This window comes from Pipra filicauda, unplaced genomic scaffold (assembly GCF_003945595.2).
Source record: "Pipra filicauda isolate LSUMZ 115617 unplaced genomic scaffold, ASM394559v2 scaffold383_size682061_pilon, whole genome shotgun sequence".
Lineage (NCBI taxonomy): Eukaryota > Metazoa > Chordata > Aves > Passeriformes > Pipridae > Pipra > Pipra filicauda.
Genome location: NW_024104513.1, coordinates 628,077 through 655,217, shown reverse-complemented (window position 1 = coordinate 655,217; position 27,141 = coordinate 628,077). Strand labels below are relative to the sequence as shown.

Genomic DNA, 27,141 nt, shown 5'->3' with positions numbered 1-27,141 from the left:
TATATGCAACATTGAATACCGGGAGGAACAACAAGGTGCTTTTATGAGAGAAAGGCTGGCAGCAGAACTTCTAACTGCTACTACACTTCAGAGCTCTGAGCTTACTCACTTGCGTGAGCAAATCTGAACCACACTAAATAATTTATTTTTTCCCCTTTATTTCACTCCAGTATTGACTCAGAGGGTCATCTAACATACCATGAACTTGGTATTGTTACAACATATTGTATGTGAAGGAGTCAGAAGAATATTATTTGTCCTGATAATACAGTTTCCATAAGAAAATTCCAGTGGAGTGTCAAAAGGAAAGGAACTACTCTGAGATAGCACTCCATTAAATCTTTGTGTTTACTTAAGGAACAATGTTGTAGTGGATAGATAGAAAAACAGACCGGCTGGAGATGAGGGTTGGAAATGGGAGAATCTATTTTAGTAAAAAAGAAGTGAAAACTAGAAAATGTTTAACCCCAAAAAAATGAGGTGTGTTTTTGTGAAGATTTCCATATAATCTAAATCCATGCCCTCTACTCCATGTTGACATGACATTCTATATCAGCACATTGGTTCAGACCAGAGCATCACTGCCAGACCAGTTTGCCAGAGTAGCCAGTGGCCTAATATCCCAGCAGCTCTGTACAAGGCAGAAAAGCCAGTGGTTATACTCCAGCAGCAGAAACATATTGCAGCCCTTCTTCTCCTGACTTACCAAGGCAGCTGACAAGATAAGTCAGGGGAACATTTGACATTTGTTGCCACTTGGGAAAGACTCACACAAGAACTTTAAAGAGCACAAAGATCTTAGTGTCAGAGGAACCATAGTACGCATGTACGTCATGATCTTAAAGAGGAACAGCTCTTCAGAAAGACAATGACAGTAAGAGGACTTAGCCCCATCAGCTTGAATAAATGTCCTTCACACAGCATTCATGCTTATGCCTTGCACTGTGCTTTATTACAGAGCTACCAAGAAGATAATTCAGACGACTCCTGTCCTTGGCTATGCCTACACTTTCCTCCTGCAATATCACTCGCTAAGAATCGTCAGGTCTCTTGTGCAGAGCACAGGAGGAGTATTAGGGTCTGTCCTGCACAGCTGGTGTAGGGCCAGCCAGAGCCAGGACCTGCTGAGACATGCCTGCTGATACAGTCCCCATCACACTAGTGCTACACCATCTGTGCCAGCTGGGGAAATACTGACCCTTGGGCAGTTCTAGTCAGTTTTACCTACTGATGCAGACAAGTGCCAGCACATGCAAACAGTGTGCTTTCAAGTGTGTCACACGTACCCTCGCACTGGAGAGCAAAGCCTAACTGCCCCCCCAAAAGGTACCAGCTATGCTCTCCAGCTCAGCTCTGCCATAAGGTGCATCCCAGAGATTCTGGGGTGCTGGAGCAGCCAGCTCCAGTGGTTCACATCCAGGACTGACTGGGTATACACCAGCCCAGCTACCCAAGGTATTTTTACACAGCTGTTCATCAAAATGTAGATTTTTACATCAAAAATTGAAATTGTGGCAGATACGGAAGTGTTCCTTATTGTTTTATAGAAAGGACCCTGTCTTTCAAAGGAGTCCAACTCTCTACAGCAGTGAGGATTTAATGGATAGGGGCCAGGGCAGAGGCAGGGAGAGCTGAGTATTTGAGATTCCTAACCCTCTCCAGCCCAAAATGTTACATGGATCAATCATCTGTAACATCTTTAAATCTCTAGAGTGCAAATGAGGAAAACCTCTTAAAATTAAAAGCTGAACCAATGCTCTTAACAGAGAGTGCATTTTTATAGCCATGCATGCTTTTCTACCACTATAAAATATGAAGGACTGTTAATATAAATAATTGTACAAAGCTTCCATTTATTATTTAAATGATATTTAGTATATTTAATCAGTGCCTAAGCTCTTTAAAGGGATAATTCAAATTAATTTGACACTCTTCACTTGCAAAATCAATATTTAGCAGATTTGTAGAGTCTGTCCAAGACTGTTAACATGCACACACAAACATCTCTCATTGTTGAATAACAAGTAGAAATTAAAGCAACAACTTCCATTAGTTCTAAGAAGTGGGGACAGCCAGGAGTTGAAGATAAAAATACCAAATTACTTCTAACTCAAAGATTCCTGAAACATATGAACACTGTTAAAAGAAAATGTGAAGTCAGAATTGGAGAGCTAATATATGCCTCATTAAATGAATATTTGTCTAATTTTTTTTTAATTCAGCATTATTTTCATGTCAAATTTAAACACATACTTTCAGGTTTTTTTCTAAATTTAACACAATAACAGGAAAGCACTCAGGATATTGTGAAAAAGCTAATAGTATTCAGTAATAAAGTACCTGTCCATCATCCCTATTGTTTTGTATGTGCTAGAGAAGGAAGAAAATCTTTGAAGAATTTATTATTGTGGTAAGACTCACCTAAAAACATGCCTGATAGAAAACATTTAACAGCCTTTCAGCTGGACATACCTTAATATTTCCACAAGTTCAAATACTGACAAAAGGAATTTCCTTCTGTAATTCCGAGAGTTTTGTCCTTGGACAAAAAGTTAAGATGTGTGACTTGACCTGTGGTGAATATAGGAAGACCGATTTTAAATTTACTGCCACAATCAAGTGATACATATATAAAAAAGCAGAAAAATCTGTAGCATCCTTTCATTTTTTCTGCAAGTTATTATCTTTTGTATCATCGTAACATTTATATCTTTTGTATCATTGCTTGGCAAAAAGATTCAAGAGTTTAGGTCTTATATGATAACACAATTATCATCTGTCTGTTTGGTGTACTCTTACACTTGACAGTCCATAATGAGCAAATTAGTAGGTAAAATTTGCATAAATTATATTATTCCTGGTTTTACAGGTCTGTACAAGATTTCTCAACTCCCTGAAAAGTGTAAATCTCATCTCTTTTCAGGAGGTGTATCTTCAAATGCTGAGACAGCTACCAGTGTCACAGTCATCATTTAGGTGGAGCTAGGAATATATAACACTAAACTTCAAACCTAGATTATGACTGCTCTCTCAGTTCAGCACCTTCATCATTCTAGGCCAGAAGTTTCTGAAGACTGTCCCCTGTAGAGCCAATATCCAGGATGTGGTACTGGGGTATGAAACAATAACGCCTTCAGCTAACAAATGATAATATTGTCATGGGCATCCTGCTGCAGCCTTATAGGTGGTTGACTCAGCCTGTAAAAACATTTTAGGTGTATCTCTTTCCCTTTTGGTGGCTGTTAAAATAATTTCTGCTTAAAGCTGATTTTAAATGTACTGCATAAATGCAAACTGTTGTTTAAGGAAACAGAGTAGCCATGGGCAACAATACTACAGACTGAGTCATTCAGAAATTAATATTTTCTCTCCCAGGGGTGTATCAGTCATCTCAGATCTTTACCTCAGTCTCATCACATTCCTCATCTTTCTAGCAGCAGCCTTGGTGGACGTTTGCCAGAACCTCTTCCCTAGTGTGTGTTGGTTTTCATTAAATGCCAGAGACTTTTACCTCCCTTCTCTAGTCCTTGCCTCAGGTTCATGGGGAACTGTGTCACCATCCTGTTACAATCCCCTTTGTTGTGATGGAGGCATTGGTGGCTCAGCCATCTCCATGGCCATGCTCAGCTGGGATGAAAGTTATTGCAGTTCTATTAGTGCCTTCAACAAAAGGCCTGGCCCTGCCAGGAGGATCTGGCTGCCTGCCATTACTCAAAGTCCTGTCCAGCACAGCCCCACTAAGTCTTTGCAATGAAAACACAAGCATCTCCTGGTAGCAAGATTTTGCTGTTTGCACAGCCACGAATGGGCCTCTTTAGGTCCTTCCTTCTGATGCAGGTAAAAAAGCCACATGCATACACCAGAAAAGAGTTCCCCCACCAGTCATATTTACCACCTGAAACTATACCCTGAAATTTTTGTGGATGTGCAGTGAGGGACAATCTGAGGTAAGGTCTAAATGAGAATATATTTTTATACCCTCTTTTTCAAGTTCTCCTGTCCTTTATTAAAGGCCTAGGTTTGCTCAGGATGACATTGGAGTGTGAATCAAATTTCATCAAATTGCATAGCTTAGTCATAGGTTGTAGAAGGTAGTTTGATTGATCCTGCACTCCTGAGAATGGCTTAAAATATGGATTGGATACCACCTTACTGGCAGATATTAGCAAGCAGGAATACTCTCCCAGGAAGGAATATTTTAAAGACAGGAAACGTGAGAGACCTAAGTAACTCATTAGTGAAAGTAATGCTGAAATGCATGAATGGGTAAGCATGGCAAAAGCAGTGGTTTACATCACTGAGTCTTCCATCTCCTTGAGGATAATCAAATGCTTCCTGTCCACTGCAGGTACAATGAAGCCACTTGCTGGTGATACCGGAGTGACAGATCTTGGTCCAGACCAGGGGCTCTGTGTGGAAATGGGCTATTGTGCCTGCTCAGAGCCCCACAGGAACCCGTGGAGACCAGCCAGACACAGATCACATAGCAAGGACATAGTGTTCCATTTCCTCAGAGCAAAAGAGCTGCTAATGGGACCATGAGAAAAAACTACTGTAGAACATACTGGGCAGCACATACAACTTGGTAGCAGTCTGAGACTCCTGTTTAAAGTTTCCAGTTACCTTAAATACTCTGTTTGTGTAGTTAAACATCCATAATAGCTCTAGGCTCTGCTATTTTCCATTAATATTTCCATAGCTCATACGTCATGATCATGACCTTTTTAGGAGTCCTGTTTCATCCATTCACCTTATTTATTCTGAAGATCTGTCCTTCAGTGGTGTTCCATTTTTATTTATTGGTGACACCAAAAACCAGTTCATTAGCACACTGCGTTTTATGAAAAGGCCATTATTGAGAACATTGCAGAGAGATTTCCCACAGGGACAGATCTAGGGAAACTCCTTTAGCAAATTCCTGCTGCCAAAGCTTTCATCCTCACTGCATCTCTCTGCCTGTAAGCCAGTTCCTTGCAGACTGTGCAGTCCCTGAAGCAGTAGTAGTCTTCTCTATTTGCCTGACATTCCTCCCTGCAGTACCACTTCATGTATGCACAGTACAGTGGCACTTTTCCTCATTTACCAGGGATAGGTTGGATTAATCTAACATAATCCACTCTTACTTTATATCTTATCCTATTAATTTAATTCTCCTTTTCTTCAAAACTTGCCTTCAAGTCTTTTGTGTTATTGAAGTCAGACTAATGAAACCTGTTCCACTTGCACTCACCAACCTCAACAAAATGCCTAATGAATGCTTAGGAAGCCATCAGACATTTCCAGCAAGGATGAAGAAGCTGTATTAACAGAAAATTAGGCTAATCTGCAACTATGTGCTTTGTTCTGCCTACTACACACGAGAGAGGGGTTAAAAACTGGGCAGTTGTGGAGGAAGGTTAACTAGTAAAAGCAGGAGATTACAACTTGTCACGAAGAGTGAAAAAGGATGGCTTGTTTTGCTCACCCTGTGCTGAGAAGGAATATGATTAAACTTTCTAGATAAATACATCACAGGACATGTCATAAATAGAAGAACAGTATTTCACAACCTAAGGCTGGCACAAAAGCAAATGATTACCAGCCCTGGAGACATGATAGTGGAGCTAAGGAGTATCCATTTCCATTTAAAGACATCAATGTATTTAGCAATGAGACGTGATTGCCTGCTATTGAAGGAAACCAAACTCAGTGCTACTGCAGTTGCAAACAAGCTTTCAGAAAGCGTAAACCCAAACTTATAAAATGGAATTGCTGCTTGCCCACCTCCCAAGGAGCACTCTGACTACCTTTCTCTGAACTCTCCAAGTCCCTCCATTGGAGCATGGAACACTGGGAAGTCAGGAAACAGCAGCATTACATTCCTCGTCCAGTGCTGCCTACTCTGCTGCAAGCACCTTGGTGTTTCCACTTCATCAGTAAAGCAAGTTCAGCCCACAGACCACTGCAATGGGCACATACACAGAGAAATCATCCTATTCCTGGGCTGTCCAGCTCCCTCCATTCACCTCCCTTGGCTGTCCTTTCTAATCAATACCTCCTCTCTTCCCTCCCTCTGACAGCCCTGCCTCTTTCTCTCACTGTTCTTCTTCCCACAGCCTCTGCAGTTTACCTCTGTCTACACCCCTGTGATGTGCTGATTTGGGGGGACAGGACACCCCCTCTTCCCTGAGCCATCCTGTGTTTCTGCTCCCTCACTACACTGTGTCTTCTTGCAGCTCCAGTCCACCAGCAAAAGCAGAGAAGTTTCCCTGCAAAGAGAGTCTCTGCTGCAAATACATCCTCACAGACCAGAAATCGAGGCTGCATGAGCTCACTGTTAAAGCCTGTGCTGTGGTTTGCCTGGGAAAATCATTCAAACATCACAGACAACAAAGAGACCTCCTGGATACAGTGCCATTTTTGTAGTCACCTTTTGAGTGCAGCTGCACACAGAGCCCATCATTCCTTGTTCTGTCCTCACTCATTAATGGTGATACTCCATCCCTGACCTCTTCACTGTTTCCTGTTGTGTAGCTGTAGCCATCACATCTGTGCTCAGACAATCTTATTTAAGCTCAGGCTGTTGTGATCAACCCTGGATTCTTGGCCCTTCTACGCAGGTTTAATTTTAAGACAATTTTGTGGGCTTGCTGCATGCTGAATTCCCTCCAACTTTGTTGGAGACAACAGTATTGTTTATCCAGGTGGGCAGGAATACTGTGCTTTCATGCATGATAAACTCCTACCTCCCCTTAAAACAAACAATTTGGCAGTGTGTGTGGCATAGGTTTACTATGAACCATCCTTCTCTCCCAGTCTTTTGGGCTCTGATGCCTCCCTGATTTCCCCATCTCTTTCTTAATTTCTCCTTATTAGTAGTCTTCATGCATCAGATTTCCTCAAAATAATTATTCGCACAAGTTGTCTGAAGATGTTGTTTGAAGGCTTGTTTTGATGGCCTGTCAGATGTATCAAGGTTCAGATGACCTCTAATGAGGTCAAAAGTGTGAAAATGCAGAAATTACCACTGCAATGGGGTGTGGGGGTTAGTGCTCCCGCTATCTCAGCAACAAAATCTAACAGCCAAGGCCCACCCGAGATGTGGGTATCCCTCTCTTGCACTGCACTCCTGGAGCAGTACTTCCCCGCCTAAAGAAAATGCACCAGACACAGTGGCTTAGCTGGGGCAAAGAAAGATGAGTTCTACAAGTAAAGGCGGCAGGGTTCCCTAAACATTTTCAAGTCATCCTCTGCATCACAGGTCTACTTTCCACATCCTCCAACCCCACTGTTGTACAAGCAACATCCGGCCTGCAAACAGTCCTGTGAGGCTGTTGAACACAGCAGTGCCCCAGATCAGAGCAGCAAGTGAGAACCCACAAAGAAGCAAGTGCTGTTTCTGTAGCCTTCATTTTTCTTTCAGACTGATTAAACTTTATCCCATCACCGGCAAAACCATAATAAAGCCTGTAACAAAGGTATAGCAAGGGCACTTCAAAACGAAATGTCTCCACATACATACATCAACTTACCTTCCATAAAAGACAGAGTAACTACCAAAAGAGCACTTCAATGAGCTGATATCTTTCATACAAGATTTCACAGTATGCATTTGCACTACATCTCAGCAGCTGGATCACAAAGAACATTCAAAGGAATGTAGTCCTGATGCAATAAATTAGCTGCCTCTGTAAACCCAAAGGTATCAAGCTGTCACACAAGGGATGTCAATCCATAATTCTAATATAACGTCTGTAGGTTCTCTCAACAGCTTTTGTTTTTACAGATGAAGGGTTTGACCTGGTAATTTGTAACAGGAAGAGGCTTCCCTCAGCTTTCATTGATTACTGCAGGAGACAATAACTCACAATAAAGCTTTGCAGCCCAGCAAGATTTCCCCCATCCCTCCCTGCTTTTATATTTGTGCATTCAGACATGAGCTCTGCAACTGTTAAGGTCTATATAGTGCGTATTCCAAAGGAAATAAGCTTTCATGGACATGGGAAAGGAGACTCACAGATAGATTTCTCCTTAGGGATACTGAAATGCACCATCCCTTTCAATATGTTGAGGCATCTGCAACGTACGTGCAGCCCCTGGAGCCAGTGGGAAATTTCAGACTCACAAAATTGATGAGGCTGGAAGGGTCCTCAACCCCTTATAACTGGGTTTCCTCTGGAGGCCATTTCATTCGACCTCACCTTTTCAGAGCAGGTTGCCCAGGACCATATCCAGTCAGGTTTTGATCTTCCACCAATGGAGACTCCACAGCCCCTGTGGACAACCTGTGCCACAGTTTGATCATCCTCACAAGAAAAAAAAGTGTTTTCAGATGGAATTCCATGTGGTTTAACTTGTGCCCAGTGTCTCTTGCACTGTCAGTGGACACTTCGCAGAAATGTCTGGTTCCCTCTTTCTTATTCCCCTCTGCCTTCCTTCCCAGCAGGTATTTATACACATGAAAGTCCAACAGAAACACCAGCAATTTTATTCCCCTAATTAAAGATCAGGCAACTGTTTTCTCCACTGAGAGTGCTTGAGGGCATGAAAGGTTCACAGAGGATTTCATGGTGAGTGACAATGTCACGAACCCTTTGGTCTGGAAGCCTGGAGAAGATTCACTTCTGAGTTTCTGAAGGCATATAACTTGGCAATAGTGGTGGTGTGTAATATCAGTCTCAAACATTTCTTTGGGAACATCTGAAAAGGACATATCTGAAAATGAATTTAACTCTGGCTTCTAACCTGTGCTTATTTTTAGCAAAGAGTAGGTGTGACAATAATAAAGATAGCAGTGTCTCGAAAGAAATTATGAAGCATGACATTTATTTTCACCCTTCTTCAAAATCCTTTTTTATTGATCTGACTTGTACAATTTATAACCATGGCTCCATAAAGATAAGAAGAAGTACTGGGCATGCTTAGAAGAACTGAACTGTGAAAATTCTTTAAATGTTGCAGAACCGAAAGGTAGCTTTAACCACTGAAGTGATCTAAGAAGGTGATATATTATCTGCTGAACTATTTCCAGCTAATCTCATACTAATAATATTTGTTGATCATCTGTGAGCCAGAGATACAGTTCAGGACAGAAGTCTTCAAGCAAGAAAATTAGAAATTTCTATATGATGTTATTCACTGCAGTAGATTCACAATAATGCAGACAAAATCAACATAACAAGATACAAGTGCTTTACTGCAGTCAACTGTGGGTTAAATAGTTTGAATATTTGACTGCAAGGAAAAACATTGTCTCGTTCAGACTGTGAACAAGGTGGGCTCTAAGACATACAGATTATGTTTCCAATGTGAGGTTTACCTTATTTTACATTTGCTTTGTGATGATGGGATCTGTGTCTGCACAGAAAGGAAGCAAAAATCCTACAGTTTGGAATCAACTTTAAATTTGCAATGTTCAACAAAGATTCAATGGTAAGAAATGCCTTTACCTAGAATAGTTATAGTTCTAGCATGGAGCCGCATTATGACCATGCTTACTGTCAAGCCAAATGACTTGTTACCACCTACACCGCTTTCCTTTTCTACCCAAGAAAAATTCAGATTAGACTAAGCTTGTTCTAGCTATACTACTAATATCTTGTTCTCTCTCCCCAGTACAGTGCTTCACAATATTTGTCGTTGGTGCAAGGCAAGTTCTTCATAAACACCTTTCCTCGTCTATTTTCATGAAGATGTTGTCAATTTATTCATGACACTATCATCCCAGACATTCCATGGTGTAACAGTTTATATGGGTATATGCAACAGCATAGGAAAGCTGCAAGATCATAAAGAGTTGAGACAACCCAAAAAAAGAGGAATGACGCTGGAGGATCACAACAAATCTCATTCTGATGCTCTCAGTACCTCAGTAGATAAACTGGATAGGTTTATTCAGGAAGGCTTTCAACAGTGTCTGCAGCACAGTTCATTTTTGCAGTAGCCACAACTGAGACAGAATTTCATTCTGCAATATTTTCTGGATGGAAAACAAACCAACCAACCAACCAAACACCAAACCCTAACCACTCATACTGCAGGTACTTCAGAGCATCTGAGCAGCCTCCCGTAAGGCTCTGGGCTGCAGACCACTATTGGCCTTCTTCCTTCAACCCAGAGATCTTTCAGCCAGGGCAGCTTCATTGGTGACAGCCTCATTTCTTGGAGAAAAGGAAATTTCTGGGACTAGTTTAGGACAAAATGAAGCCTTTATCAAACCATCAACTCCACAGCCTGTACTGCCTGTGAAAGGCCTTCCAACAGTCTCATGCTATGTATGCAACACACACATGCAAAATCTCCTCCTCTCAGAGTATCTTGCCGCAGAAAAGAACAGAAGAACCACTGATGTGTGATCTGTATAAGTCACATCACTTAACAGAATCCCAAATAGCACAGTTATTATAAGAAGCTTCAGCATATGAACATGTCTAGAGCAGAATGAAAATGTGTGCAATGGCTAGTGATGTATACAGCATAAATGTTTTTAGAAAGGACCATCTGGATGGCACATTGGCACCACCACCACATTTCTTTTGAAAATTTGGGGGTCTTGATAGCATTTGGGAGGGATGGGAGGAGCTTTTCTAGTTTTCTACCATGCAGCAATTGTACAAGTCAGATCAACAGAATTTTCAGAAAACTTAATGGTAATAAAAATAATTTTCATGCAATGTATTGCTGCATTTTTCTAATCGTTTACTAATGCTCACTATGGTTGCTTTCAGTATAGAAAAATAACTCAAATAAAACCAAACCAATAAACAAAAACCCACAGCTTGTTTCTTCCTACCTTTAGACATTTACAGCCAAATTTTCACAAGCTTGGAAAACTCTGACCCCACACTTGCACTACATTTTCCTGGTATCCTCATCAAATTCCTTAAACGCTTTCTTCCCTTTCCCCTCTTCTGTGTCTCTCTATTGATTAGGTCATGTTTAATTAAGAAAGTTATTTTTTCCTCTTTGCAATTTCCTGGAAAGAAAAACAAAGAAGTTTTAGCATTTCACAAGGAAGAAGATTTTCAGAAAATTATTTGTTTGAAGGGGAACTTCTTCATTCCTGACATTACCTGGACTACTCCATTTTCAGCTTTCCCTTCATATTCCAAATGACAAGGGTGCACTTTTTCAGAGTTCATGGTCCTTGCTTATTGATTGTTAAGATTTCTGAGAACATAACAAGAAAATTTGCAGTTAATGGGGTCATGCTAACAGTAGTGTCTTAAAACAAACAGGAGGGTTAATTAATGTTTGAAGAGCAATCAAGTTTACTGAAACACAAATATTTCTTTACTCCTGCTTTCTGACACTTGTTGCAACCTCTCGGAGTGAAACACAAGAGGCACCGAACAATGCACCAAAGAGGCACCAAAGAGTGCAACAACCTATGCTGCAGAGCTGGTAAAAAATTCTAGCCAATATATGAAGCAGAACTGAGCAGACAAGAATCTAGACGTAGTTTGTATAATACCTCTGGGGAAAAAAATTGTAAAATACCCACTGCATTTTAATCTAATTAATATGAAGAGAAATCAATAATCCTACATTTTAAATACACTTCATAGAAAAAAAATTAAAAGGGGCAGCAGGAGAGGTTTTAATTAGCCTTGTATCTTTTGTCTACCTAGGCACAGTTTTGTTTGGAGAGCACTTCATCAGGTGCTAGAGCTCACACAAACAAGTAGTGCACCATAGCTGCTGTTTCTTGAGTCATAGGTCAAAGAGCTAAAGGGAATGGTAGGGTAATTTTTCAACAAGAAGGAAATATTGGCCCAAAATAAAGTCACAATGAGTTACAGCTGGTGGGAGGGATTTGGAGACAAGCCAGATCGATTTTTGTCACTCTTTGTTAATTTACTGTTAGCTTTAGCTCTTGGAAAACAAGATGGATTGTGACAGAAACAAATAATCTGCAGTAGCGGCACCCACGCAGCCCCAGTGCGCACTTGCCCATATCGTACCTCGCCGATCCGTGAGCAGGCACTAGAAACAGCAGAAGGCAAGTGTTTGGATGTGTAGGTCAAAGCAAATTTTATTGCTTAATACAGTTTGATCTCCCAGCACAAACTTCAATTTCACCTCTGTTTACTTGGAAGCTCCTAGGGAATTATCCTTCTCAAAATCTGTCAGTCAAAGAGCACATCCCACCTCTGTGCAACTCCCCTTTGATTGAAACATCTACACCCAGCATACTGCAGGTTCAGTTTCTTCTCTTGACAACAGCAATACTGGAGTTATTACTCCACTGGCAACCCAACATTTCCCCTCCTTTGCCTTATTTTTCATGCCTGTCAGCTCTGGTGGTCTGCAACATCACACAATTAATTTATACTAGTCCCTCCTTATGCACCAAAGAAAGCCAGTCTGAGATTTTTGTTTTAATTTCTATATCATTAAACCACATTCCTGATTTTTGATAACTTGCTTTGCGCAATTCCAGTGATCCCAGACAGCAGATATACCTGCTCTGTTTTAATAATCTGGACTCAACCAGCATGGTAGCTTGGCATTTTAGTACTTTGACTTCAGTCTTGAGTTCCTGAGAACCCCAATGTTATGTAGAGGTAGATGGCGATACTGGGGTAATCTGATACTGTCACAGTTTTAATAGCTGTGAGGACAAGACGCTTGTGCTTCATGGGCTCAAGACCTTCCCTTCAGCTGGAGGCAAACCACATCTTAGCTCTCCCCCTTGTTCAGCTTGTCCTGCACATCTCTCTCTACTTCCCCATGAAAATTAACAGGGAAGGGAACACAACCCCGCTTCCTACCAGGGTCTGTTTGTCACCACTTTGTGATACAGAAGAGTGTTCTTCTGTTGGCATAGGGTAAGGTGTTATTGCTTCCTAAGCATGTCTTTTACCTGCTTGTTCTTATTATTAGTATTACTACTCATTATTCAATTTCTCAGGAATTACTTTCTGCAAAGGAAACATGACAAGTTTGCCATTCCCTTGACTTTGCCAGATGTCCCATGAGGGAAACTCCATACTTGGACAGGGATGCTCCTCTCTGCATGTCTGTGTCCTGTCTTCAGAGTGGTGGTGGTGGCAGAACAGAATGCAATCATCCATGGAGGGGTAGGACCCTCTCCCCATGGACATGCCCTGGTGGGACAGCTATGATTTCAGTGGGCAGAGCAAGTAGCTGATGGGTATATAGGGTCATGAGGAAAACATAGCACATCATGAGCTGAGTTTGTACAGGTTTTACAGACTTTGGGAGTGGGGGGGCTAAAGTTCTCAGCATAGGTGGAGACTTGCTGGGGCAACCAACCGGAGAAAGCTGTCACTGCCATCACAACAGTCAGACACAGATTATTTCTATGTACCATCAAAGTCAGGCCTTGCTTAACTGGTTCAGCTACAGCTACATATAAGTTGTAATTTAGGAGATTGAAACTGGGTATCAGACAAAAATTGTCACCTATGTTCAGGAGCTCAGAATTCCCTCCCTTATTGCCAGTATCACGTCACAGAGCTATTTCCAAAAGCTCAGCATTTTCTAAAGTTGACTTCAGCTCAACTTGCAGAATCAGCTCTGAGGCCAACATTTATAACACAGAGCCATATCCATGTTCACAGGTATCGGTATTTAGTTGACTCGGTTTACTGTCAACAGTTCCAATTCCTCCTGGCTGGTAGTTACAGCACATGTGATACGATCCTGGATGTGCTGTAGTGTGCTGATTAGCAGTTAGACTCACTTTGGCCTCATCCACACCAAGCTTGTCCTGTTTACAGTGACTAACACACCGAGACTACTCTGTAATTGCGGCTGTGAGAGCTGTAGCAAATCTGTTAGAGCTCAGTATGTTGTCTCCATCTTGTGCAGTGTCACCACTGACCACATTCAAAGTTAACTCAAGCAATCTCTAAGAAAATCTTCCAGCCAGCTATCTGTGGTCAGAAAAACAACTATAAATATGTCTTGAAAAAAAAATGCACAGCTCCTCATCTGTACATAAACAACTCAAAAATTAATGTCAATGAATGCAAACCAGATTGCAACTTCAAGAGAAGTCACCTAAATAATGTGCACTCTAAAATTATGTGGAAGTAGGGACCCTCACAGAGAGGTTTGGTGCAGCACAAAACCATATGCACATTGACGGAAGGGCTCACTGCTCATCCTTACTAGAAAGGACAAAAATAAACACAAGAAGAGCCAGAAGGGGAAAAAAAAGTGGCACAAGTATAAAATTTCTGTGGTACAATCCAAACAAATGAACGAAGACAAGAATGTCTTACAGTTCATGAAATAAAAGCCAACATTAGCTGCTTGTCCTCACGGTTTCTTACCTGAAAGTCATAATACAATAAGGCATTATGAAAAGGGAAAGGAGTCATTGCTGTGAAGTCAGGCAAACAATACTTTTTAATGAGAGGTAGGGCAGGCAAGAGAAGGAACAAAGTGAAATCACATCTGCCTCCTTGGGCTGCCTGGACAGCATATGATAAGTTGAGCTAGGATCCAAGATGTATCAATATGGCATCAACAAGGATCTATGAGGATATTTTCAGAGGACACTGGCCCACAAAATGAGCATCTGGGAATTCCAGAATAGCAGACTCCCACCAGCCCTAGTGCTGGCACTTGCTGGATTTCACGCTTTATTTCACAATGACCTACAGACCATCCTTTACAAATGGCTCATATATGCTAGCCACACCCGCCTGAATCCAGAACTCCAAGTGTCCAACATTACGGGTATAGTTTTAGCAGCAACTTGACTATCATGTGTCTTTATGTGAAGAAACAGGACTGAAGCCAAATATGAGGAATTTGTCAATATGCTCCCATTCATATCACACACATAGCTAATCTGATCTTCCCATCTTTTTGGTAAGTCACACCAACACAAGCAATTATACTTACATGTCACACTGTTCCCCATACCAGTTAGTTCAGAAGATGCAGGGACAATCTTTTAAACTGGACTAATAAAATCAATTGAGTAAACGTGAGCCTGTTTGCAGCTTGCTTTTTAATTCCTGGGAGATGTACTATTTAATACATGGTAAGGTTGACCACACCCTGAAGTGCAGGCTCCTTAACTGGGAGAAGACCAGCAGCTTGCTGACAGGGGAACAGAAGAGATCCCCTGCCATAGTCAGGGGTTTTAACACACTACCACCAGACCAAACAAAAATCTAGCTGGATTGCCATGACCATCAGCTGTTACCATAGGAAAACCTGGAACGTCCCTCAGAGCAGATCTGCTGGTATCAAGAGAGATGCTGTATGCTTTCTGGATTGGCTTATCCTACTATTACAGACTCCCTGCAGGTTTTCTAAAGCTGAACACAATAAATGCAAGGCTCTTGGCAAGATCAGACTCATTAATTTATGCTTCTGTGCTTGTCTTGCTTATTTTTATGGATGGTATTTAGTTTTCATCTTTCCCATACCATCTTACCAAGAGTTGCAAAATTTTTCCCATTCTCTTCATTCTTCCAGCAGAAAGATGGTGCCATTTGTTTCCCTCTTCCCTGCCATTATTTCCTGGTTTTGCATGATCTGTAGGTCTTCACAGTGTCTCTGGAGCAGGTCCTTATGGAGATAATTTTGTGGAGTAGAAGTCCTGCAATTACCAAAAGATGGTAGGCAAGGCTACTTTCCTTTCAAGAAAGAGAAAAACTATAGCTTAGTTTTGATTGTTCCTGCTTATCTTCAGTCAAACACAGTTACCTGATGAGAAAACAGCCTCTCTTCCCTCTGGCCAGCTTGATTTGGAGTGACGGCAGACTGGGGAAGCAATCAATCCTTCCCTCAGAGTAGTTGCCAATAAGTCCCAGCTGGCCCTGCTCTGGCTAATTCAAAGGGTCTTAGGGAAAGCATAAACTAGGCAACAGTGACAGAAGCAGGATGTTCCATATCGGTCTTTTAAAAAGTCTGCAGCAGTAGTTTAACACTCATTCAAGGGAAGAGCAGCAGAAAAAGTGGGTTGGAGCAGGGGGAGGAGGGAGCCCTCTGAAAGCCCAGGGAGCTGATACAAACACACCCAACCACAAGCCACTGCTTTATATTAAAGGATTGATTTCTTGGGTATATCTCTCCCCCATCTTCCTCTGAATCATTTTTATAAGCCTACTTGAAAAAAGAAGCAAGTAGTGTAACATGAAGTGAGATACATGGTCAGCTTCCAGAGAGTTGCTTATCCATGCTGCGATCTATCCATCGCACCCGCAGGAGTTTTGGCAGAAGTGGATTTCTGCAGCAGGATTTCCCTGCTTAAAGTCACTTTCATGTGGTTATCCCGAGGACTGGAGACAAGCAGGGCAAGTTGTCATCCTTATCTGACTGACAGATTTTGTTTATTGTTTTGTTTGTTTGTTTTTTATTATTTAACTATGATGTAGGATGCCTTCAGGAAGAAAATTCTTTATATTTAAAAGAGTATAAATAAAATTAACTTATTCAAACTCAGTTTTGTCCCTTCCAGCTCAGCATATTCTGTGATTCTGTAATTCTTTTCTTACTCTTCATATTCATTCTTCATTTGCTTTTTTTTTCTGCATTTGATTGTGCTATCCATCTCTACTCTTTCCTGTACTCATGGCCTTACTCAGGGTTATTTACCAGCTCTTTCCTGTTTTCAAGAGGCAACCTTTTTCTCATTCTAGCATTCACACCTACACTTTCACTTCCACCCCCTAACTGTCACCCATGTCTCTTCATTGTTTTGTTAGCTCTCTTCCTTTTCTTATTTGAATTGATTTCTATAACTCTACTGAAAAAAAAAAGGGGGGGCCAGAAACTGCTGACCAGTCCAGCTGGGTAGGGAAGTCTGGTGGCATGCTGACAACCCAGGATGAGAAGTTAAAGACAAATGTCTCTTAAACTCACCCTTCTGCATTAGACTATGTGTGTAGATCTCGGGTGTCCCTGTTGGGGCTGGGCACAATGTTTGATCCTTAGACTTCAACCCAGCTGAATGCAGGCAAAGCCATTGAGATGGAGCTTGTGCTCATGATCACCAAAGAGATCCAACCACAGAGCCTTTCTTGACTGAAACTTGGCAATGGACCAGATGTATGCTATAATCTGTGATGCACCTGAGATTCTCTTCATCAATATGCTAAATCTGTGTAACAGATTCATCAGTGGGTAATTTAATTTACATTTTTAAGAGACTACAATACATCTGCAGCTGTAGCAGAGAAAGTGATTAGATATATGGTGATAAATGTACTTGGAAGGGATATTGTTACACATACTAATTGTACATATTTTGCTACTCTGTTTCTCACAAAATAGTGGGAATGTAGAGCTCCATTTCCCAAAAAAGAGTTTCTCTAAAGAACAGTAAAGAATTCCTTTTACAGTCCTGGAACACTTGAAAATCAAGTCAGAGGCAGAGAGGGATTGTTTTCCACAAAAACTATGTGGAAGTCTTAAATGGCTTTAATAGGTGTCTACCTATACTGAACATGATCATTTTTAAAGCCATCAAATGCCATCCTCCCTGGCAGAAGTGCTTCTTTTATCATATTTCTGTGATATTAAGGAAAGAAACCCAACCCAGTGGCCCCACCAGAGGCAGCTTTGAAGCTGCCTTCTCAGTACAGCCTTTAGCTGAGCAGTCAGCAAGTGCATGCTTCTTGCTCAAACCACACGTGTAGCTCTGAAACAGCCAGGGTACATGCTGCCTCCACCCCCGGCACAACAGGGGTAGGCTCTGCCCCTGACCTGACCAGTGGCTGGGGCCGAGGAAGAGAGAAAAAATCACTGTAGAGAGAAATTAGTGTTTCTTTAGCAGTAAGAGGAGGGACAGTGAGGATTTGGGGAGGGGAGGGAGCATTTTGGAAAAAGGTAGATGTATAGGTTTCAAATCTGTATGGATCTAGGCTTCATTAACTGCACAGCTCTCAGAACGACCCATTTGTCTTTATTCTGGCAGCTCGTGGGCCAGTGATGGTCTCCTAGTAGCTGTATGAAGAGAACATAACAGAGTGAAGCCCTTAGCAGCTTTGTGAACCTGAAGGCACTATTACAACACAAATAACCATTTTGGCTGTATGCTCAGGGACAGTTCAGAGCAGCAGCGATAATTACCTTTCAATCTAAGCAAACCTGCTCAGGCAGCTCTGTCATACTCCAGCAGCCCACTCCATTGGCCCAGGACTGATACCAGAGCTGCAGCTGGAGGCTGTCCTGACCAACTTGTGCCATAAGGCAAAGACTTGCTGGGAGGCTTGCTGTTGATAAAATTATCCTGATGGCTCTGGTGATCTTCCCAAGAGCCAGCGAGCATGAGCTAATACTGTGTTTTCATCACCTCTGTCCCAGGTGCTTTTAGGTAACATGGGTGAGATCATCCACTGGTGCAAGAAAAGCTCCATTATAACAAGCAGAGCTGATTTGGCTGATACCACCTGATCTCCTGTTGCAGAAGTACTTTGTTCATCTACTACTGAAACTCAGACACCTCAGGAAAGAGCTACCAGTATGAAAAAGTCTATACAAAAAATTTTGAGATGGAAGGGAGGAAAACTTATTTTTTTGAAAGCACCAAGGTGTTGCTTTGTGTTGTAATTTGGCCAAGAAACCAGAGACAGTACAACCTGTTCGTGAGGAGAGTGTCTGCTAAGGATGAGCAAAGGTAGCAGCCAGATTTACAGTGGTGTCTGAACAGGCAGCAATGCCCAGAGTGCAGGAGTGGCCGAGGGACAAGGTGAGCATGGACATGCAGAGCTGTCTACTCAGCTGTGCTAGTTGTTTGTGTGCCACACCATAGATCACTCCCTGGGCAGCGGCTGAAAGCCCTACCAGGTCTCCTGATCAAACCTTCACCTGCCAGGTGTCAGGTGAGCTGAAGTCCCACACTTGGAAATGTACACATGTAATCTGAGCAGAAATAGCCCATTAAACCAGAACTAGTATTGCATTTTTGCAGCTAACTATTCTCCTTTCCAGTTCTTTGCTACAGACCATATATTCACAGAAAAGTACTGGGAGACAATGTGGCAGTTTGAGCCACATTAGAAATCCAAAATCTAATTTCCAGGCTTCCCCACCCCTTCCCACAATTTATCCCAACACCAAAGAGAAAACTTTCAGGCAAGAGGCTTCTATAGGGGAAAGAGGAAGTATTTACATTTATTTACACAAATAAATATACTGTACAAACTAAAAACAACTATATATATATATATATATATATATATATATATTACACTTCTATCAGTCCCTTCAAAGCTCCTCCCTCAATTAGTCCAGGAAAAGTCTTTTCAGGCTGATAGGTAACGCAGTCTCTCTCTCATGGGAGTGTTTCGGAAAACCGAAACACTCCCCCACTGACTTCCAGTTGTTTGCTGCAGTCTTTTCTTCTTCATGAAGTCCAAGATAGCTCCGAGTCCTTTCTCTTTGGTTCTGTGCCATCTCTGTTGCGTGGTTCTCTCTTTCGGTTTCATACCTCAGTTTGCTGCTGCTGTAGTGTAGTCAGCTTATCAAGTGTCTTCCAAGTCAGTTTTCAGCTGCCTCCAGTCAAACCTTGGCAGGGCAACTCTCGAGCCTCTCTCTCTGGCCCATCTCCAATTTCACCTGAGATTCTTCTCCCTGGCACCGAGTTGCTTCATTATCAGCCCGTCTCTTGGCTCAGCTTCAATACTAAGCCTTGCATCCACTCCCACTTAACAGTGAGAGGGGAAAAAAGCCCCCTAGCCTTGACCACAGGCAACTCGGTCCAGTTATACACTGTTCCAAGCGCCCCGCAGCCCAACTGCAGAGGGGGGGAAGAGGGCCTGGCCTCCTCCCTCTTACCTCAGGTGTTGTGAGTCGCGTCCCTCACAAACACTCACTCCAAATGCTGCCTCTAACCCTGCTGTGGGCCGCAGAGCCTCCCCTCCCCCCTCAGAGGGGGAAGAAGGAGGAGGCCCTGCCACCCCTTCGGCCTTCTACACCTACACGCCGCAGCAGACACCAACAGAATTGCCAAAAGCTTCCGGTGGCTGTGTATATGTGATTTTTCAGCAGCATTGAACAAGAGGAGTGGTGATTGGCCCTCCAGGGAACACTGCCCTGGCGCCAAATCACCTCTGGGCCCCTCGGCTCTCAGGGGGGCCAATCTCAACCCATGACACCTTTCATGAAAAATTTGGTTCAGCCCTCAGACTGCCTGTTTTGCGTATGCTGAGCAGATGGGAATGGGCTGTCCTTGCTGTCCAAGATGTTACTGGGGATTCTTCTTCCAGGGCTGTGAGACAGATCATGAGGTCATGAACCTTGTTCTAGAGCAGAAGGAAGGTGAGGAATAGGATCAAAATCCCTAAAACCAATAGATCCCTTAAATCACACCGAGTGCCCACAAAATCCTCTGATGCCTCTTTCAGCCCACCACCCCCAAATTACATCAATATTCTTAATTTTTATTCTAGATACTAAGTTAAATGCTACCACAAATTTCATTCTCACCACTCCATCCGTCTCTGAGTTCTGCTACCGTGACTGAGGCAGCCTAAGCTCTGTGGGCTGCTTCCACTCCCACCCTGCCAGGCAACAGGAGAGTTGTGATTCCTGTCCAGGCTCCATACTGCACCGATGACAACTTCAGTAAAGTGGGAAGACACAAGAAAAGATGCTCATCTTTTCCAAATTAAACAATCAGGAAAGAGAGAGGGTTTTGGACTGATATATGTGGCATTAACACAGCACCCATTTCAATATTTCTCAGCTACAAAAATCCCACATGACATTTCAAAAAAACCTCACCATATTTGTTTGCCAGAATTTTCGATACTAGTATCACAATGTAGAAAAAAAGTCTACCGCTAACCAAAAAAAAAAATTAAAAAAAAAAATAAAAAAAAAATAAAAAAAAGAAAGGAAGTGGGGGAAGGTAGGGGATGGTCTTTAGGGATTAGCTTTGTTTTGAAGATCTGGCCCCAGCTGGTGAAAGCAGGACTCCTCTCATCACCTACTATTCCACCATTAGGTGCCCAGTCTGAGCTGCAGCTCCATGGGACCTTCAGTCCACACTGCAGAGAGACAGGTAAGGCCAGTTCTGGGGAGATCACCTGGACCAGGCAGCAGTCTTTTGGACCACTAATGTTAGGGAAGATGCCATCTCAGCATCAAGATGAAGCCATTGGGAGTACACTCATTTCCTCCATCAAGTCTAGTACTTCCCCTAGAGTTTTTCAAGTACTTCTTACTGACATCCTTCCAGAAAAAATGGGGAAAACACAAATGTTGTAAATACAGTCTCATTGATCAAAAATGATGGCACTTTTTGCTTTGCTTTGAACATTCAGGTCGTACATGGTAATATTCAGAGGACTTGCAAACCTTCAAAACTCAGATCTACCAGTTTCCCCCACAGGTCCTTCCAGAGCTATCTTTCCTCTCCAGCACATCCAGGTGAATGCAGATCCAAACACGTTTGCTGTCCCACAATGTTGACCTCTGAACACCTAACTTGAATGCCATTAATAAATAAAGATAATGCTCTAAAAAACTCTACAGAGTTGACCTAATGCTACTCCTTATTATTCAAACAAACCTTTTCCTTGTGCTTGATAATTGAAAGTCTCCATTGTATTGTCAGACATAGGATGAGGCTAAGTTACATCCTGGGACCCACGAAATCAGCAACATTAACTGATTTGCCATTAACCCAGCAATATACGTGGATGCATTTGAATCTTTCACTGAGCTAAGAAAATATCTCCACTGCTAACTTTTTTTTTTAAAAATGGAGGTAAATTGTATTACTCCATTTTATCTGAATTATTTCTGTCTGAATAGATACTGGACTATTTCTCATACTGCTTTTCCTTTAGAGAAGCATCTTGAGGAAATAAATAGATATCCTTTGTCCCACAGTGCTCTGTGCTGAAGTTCTCTGAAGGTTTCCCACATCTCTCTTCTTGCTTGTTATTGTCATGATGCTGGTGCTCCTTCTCACTTTCAGTTGCAAAATGTCATAAAGAGGCAACAAAAAATATTAATGGTTCTTGGTGTGGCCTTTCCACATCAGCAATTGCAGTGACCAGTCAGAAAAAACTTAACGTGTGTTAGAAGGTGGCGAGCAGGTGAGCTGTGTGATGAAGTGATGGTAGTTGTAAGCCACTTAATGAGGACAATTTTGAGACCTGAGCTCTTGGAAAAGAGAAGTAGAGAAGTGTCATGCAGACTCTGCCTAGGAACTGGTCATTTTGTTACTTGCACGACCAGTGAAGATTCACAGAAGAAACATTTTTCTCCAGAGGGCTAAAAAATTCCCATCTCAGCAAACGGCCAAAGCTAAGGCCACATGAAACACATCAGAGATCTATTTGCACTGCAGGTTGGAACTGCCCATGAAGCAGGTCAGGAAAATAAATTTGCTTAAACACCCAAGTCCTTTGATATAATCTGGTCACATGGTGTTTATGGGCACAAAATTCACAAACACAAAATCATATAATGATAAAAGCTGTGATTCTATGATTGTTTGTCCACTGCTGTGACCCACAGGGAAGAAGGTATTGCAAGCCATTATTTCATACAGCAGATAATGTCCTAATTAGTCACAGCAAGAGGACTCAGCAGTGAACAGGAAAGAGATGGATGGGATCTGGAGTAATTTCTAGTGCATCAAGTAGCTGAAGCAGCTAAGTAGCTCATGACACAGATCTCTGATGAAGGGATGAGTGAGAAGAAGGGATAATGAAAAACCTATAGAGGCATGGCGAGGTGATAGACTAAGCCCAAGGCAGGAGCACCAGAAACAGGAATTAGGAGTGGGGGAAATATAAGACTTAGAGCTAAGGTTTAGAACTTGTGAGAAGTCTGTACATCATATGGACCCACTGTAATGAGGATGTGGAGGCAGACAGTAAACTGATGGAGAATTGAAGTGCGAGGCACAGAACAAATATAGTTCTCTCTTAATAAAATCCAAGTCAGGTCTTATTTTTGTTGACAGAACACAGTGATTTCAAGCAAGTTTTTCCTAGTTATGGTATTATCAGTAAGATCAAAACCCAGACCCAGAAGGAGCCAGGATACAATATAATCAACTCTTTGAAGTTCAGGGAACAAAACATGGGCTGATTGCAAACAAGAGAAGGAGCACTCTAATCAGTGTACCTGTTCAGATTAAGATGTATTTAAAGATTTCCAAAGAAGTGGAGTCAACATGTGAGTAGAAAAGAACACATTCAGACCTGGAGAAAAATAAAATCCTTGTTTTCCTTCTCCTTGGTTAGAAAAATCTTAATTTAGCTTAAGGAAGAAAGGTCAAGTGAGAGCAGAGACACAGGATAGGAAGGAATTTTTTGTTTTATTTTTTGGAGAGTTCATTTAATGTTTTTTTCTTTCAGAAACAGCAGGCTTTGAAGATTTCACTATGCATGTAAGCATGACAATCTATCATAAAAACATAAGTAGAACTTGAAACAGCTCAGAGTAAAGAATTTGCTGGAATCTATTTGCCAATATAACTCATCCTTAAAAATTAGGAGATATGAAGGAAATTATTTGGAAAGAGCAATTATAATTTACTATGAAGAGATTAATAGGCAGTAACTAGAACAAGTGAAATAGGGGAGAAGTATTGACACTTTCTTTAAATTGTACAATTGGAAATTACATTTTTTAATTCATTTTCTATCAAACTATGGAAGCAGTCAGAATAACAATAATCATGTAATTTTAGGTCAGGTTCTGACCCAAGCACAATCTTGCACAGTAAAAGAAGGGATGATTGCCTAATATCTTTCCAGCAAATAAACTCTAAATCCACTCCCATGCCTGCTATAGAAGTTCCCTGCAATAGACCTTGGCTTGCATTTACATGACTTGAGTGAAAGTCCCTGAATACTACATTAATCACTCTCCACACGCTGTATAGAGATGAGTATTCAGACAGCAATTAATAATAACTTTTGGCATCAAGTGGAAGAGATAATATCTAGGGCTGACACTGGTATGGAAATTAAATGTTACATTTGGCAAGAAGTTTCTAAATAGACCATAAGGGCTCAGGTGTTTTAATGCACATTTGCTTAAATGCCTGTTCCTTTTCCCCCCTCTGTTTTGTTGTAGTCCTTGTAGTTTGTGGGTTTGTTTCATTCAAAATGTCATGGCATGTTTTTTTTCCCTGGAAACACCTCTCTGGGTAGCTTCCATTGCATATCTTTTCTCCTCCCAACCAGATGACAATGAGTTGCTATGTTTTCTTGCTTTGGAGGACATTTGGAAATCAGGGAAGGGAGGAGGTCATTTTTGCTTAAGAAAAAAGGAAAAGGGGAAGACAATTATGGCAGCGTATCTCACTGAGGTTCCTAAGGGACTAAGAAGCATGCAAGTAAGGCAAAACATTAATCATTACATTAGCTTATACAAAGATGGTATTAATAAAATCCATTGTCTAAATGCAATTTGCTTTTAGAGCTTTTGCTGAGCACTAGAGTATGGAGAAGTTAACTTTCCAAATAGTCTGCTTTTTAGTTTGTCAATTTGAATTTCTCTTATACATCTATTTTATAACAAAAAAATAACAACTGAAAATTAAATCCCTGAGAAATTCCCTCTGGGATTTTGCTATTATTATCCATTTACCTCTCATAAATTTCACTGTCCTTCCTTTCACTCTCTCTTACATCCCTGGACTTGTTTTCTTCTTATGACAAACTCCAGTGAAATTCTGGGACCAGTGAAGTCACCAGGATGTTTTGCCATTATTTTCCCTCATCATATTTCTGCCTGTATCAGTGTATTTATCTGTAATGTTTTAGTTTGGATTATGAGTGAGCTTTTGAAAGGAGTCTCACAGTCACCTCCACTTACTCTACTGTAAGAGGCATTAAGTGCACAGGACCAGGACAGGGTAAGACTCATAAGCACCCACCAAAATGCATTTAATGTGGACCCAGGGTCATCACCATGACTTACAGTACAACCCACTCCTGTCAGCTCAAATCGCTTCCTAAGATCAATATAACCTGCATGAAGTCAGGGCACAGCAGCACTGAAAGAGTTGGTGGAATCCCAGCCTGGTGGGTACAATGTGGGGCACATTGGCAGTACAGAGTCCTGGGGTGTCAAAGATCAGTGAATATCTGGGCTTGAATCGGAGAGCTGGAAGCCATCACAGCCTGCAGGGAGGAGAAACAGGAGTGATCAGTGGTGTCTTTCCTTCTGAGAGCTCCTACTCCATCCCTGCCAGCCTGATTAGCCTTCAGTTTGGAAAACACTGTCTGGCGTGCCACTTTTGGAGACTGCTCAGAGAACCATTGGCATATCAAGCTTAATAGAAGCATCATTGTAAAAATCAACTACTTTTTCCTTATTTAATTAGATGAAAACATTTGTTTCTTGATTGAAATTTGGTATAGAAGATAGGAATATCAGAATAAGTCCACTAACTACAGAGCTTTGGGAAGTCACTATCTCTGGTGAAAAGCAGTATGGAAAAAAAACCTTCCATGTAGATCCAGCAGCATTTAGCACCACTTTTCATACAGGTTTAAAGGGTTAAATTAAAAAGCATGGGAGGAAGAGCTCTGTCTTGTCCTCTTTTAAAAAGCACTTAAAAATATTTAGATCTATCTTTTAAATAACCAAAATGTGGGCTTATAGAAGGTTTTAAAATGCTCTTAGAGGCTCATCTCTGTAAAAATGTAGAGAACCTTTTGTCTGTTTTCTTTAATAAGCAGGACTCTGATTATCAGTTCATGCGTAGCATATGTATTTTGATGAATCAATAGAATTTCTACCAAAGCTTCCTTGACTGAAGGCACCTGATTATCAAACTTATATCAGCCATGGTGGTGCCAGTGAAGCCTATGAAGGTATTTCTGTCTGTAGCATCTGAGGACAATGACCCAAGTATTTTCGTGCTCTATTCAATGCAGTGACACATGTATGAATTTTGAATGAAATCATGTCACAAATGTGTAACCTCCCTAATCCTATGCAAACTGAATAAATAAATAAAATCTTAAAAACAAGTAGAAAAAATATCAACCTAATCACAACATAGGTTGGAGGTACTCTAGAGAAAAAATCTTTTTCTGCTTTCAAATCTTGCTACTAAACGCAAGAATGCTCTATTTTTTACTGAATAGGTTCAAAAGCAGTACTCTATTACTAAATAACACAGCTGTTATATAATAAGAATATGCTTAAATAACCAAAATATTTGCTTTTATTTTTATTGTGAAGCAATTATTCAGTCATGATGAATATTTTCCAAGAATGACTGCGGCCCAAAATTAATCTTTCTGCAGCATTGTTTTATTGATCAGTTTAGTGAATTTAAATAAAAGCAAGGCACTATATTTTCAGAGTAATAAGTCACATAGAGCTTCACAGAATGCTCAGGACAGTGTCTTCTGTCCTGTCCACAGTTCTGCTGGGTGACTGTGGGCAATTCAATCCTTCACTCACTGCCTGTAGCAACCTTCATGTGAAGTAAAGTTACTCTGAACATAAGCAAGAGCTATGCTGCTTTTAAATAGAGCACATTTAGGTAGGAAAGTGTATAAAAGTTATTAAATGTCAGGCTGGCAGTGTTCAGAATAAGCTGCTCTAGATTTCTATACTCAAAAGATTTGAGAACTATGAGTTTGACGAACGAAAAAAACAGTAAGGCTGCTTTTGCGTAAGTATTACAGTGTCTTAAATTGGAGACAGGCAATTGAGCTAGCAAGACCATGCTACTGGGGCAACCCAACAATAGTCATGGCAGAAACCAGTCAGGATAGGGTCAGTGTACTTGTCCAGTACAGATATTGGTTGCTATAGATATTATGACACTCGGTGTAACAAACAATTGAACCTTAAATGAGCCATTTGGCATCATAAAAGAGCCTGTGCAGGACCACCAAGGTCACACTCAGCACCTTCACCAAAAGGCCACACTTTTCTTCAGTGATGTGCTGAACCTTAGAGCATTTCACACAGCACCTGTTTCATCCTTCCAACACTGAGAGATTAATTTCTTACAAATTCTGATTTTTATTTTAGAATGATAAAACTGGAATAGCATGACAGAGACAGAAAAACCCTATTTTATCTTTGCAGACCCAACACTGAGATGTCTAATTTTTTGTTATTATTTTCCTTCAACCTAGACATCTGAGGTAGTTGAGGGAGTGTGGCAAGAAGGGCCAAAAGCTGATTCTTCCAGGGAACAACATTATGTCCATAATCCATCAAGGAATTAATACA

The 27,141-nt window shown here is 41.3% G+C and overlaps 1 long non-coding RNA gene across 1 annotated transcript; it reads left to right on the top strand.

The window, feature by feature from the left end:
- Nucleotides 1-19,970: 19,970 nt before the first annotated feature.
- On the top strand, nt 19,971-20,598 carry LOC120323941. The gene is made up of 2 exons (XR_005564892.1): nt 19,971-20,229; nt 20,361-20,598. It is a non-coding gene; the product is annotated as an uncharacterized LOC120323941 (long non-coding RNA).
- The last annotated feature ends 6,543 nt before the right edge of the window (nt 20,599-27,141 follow it).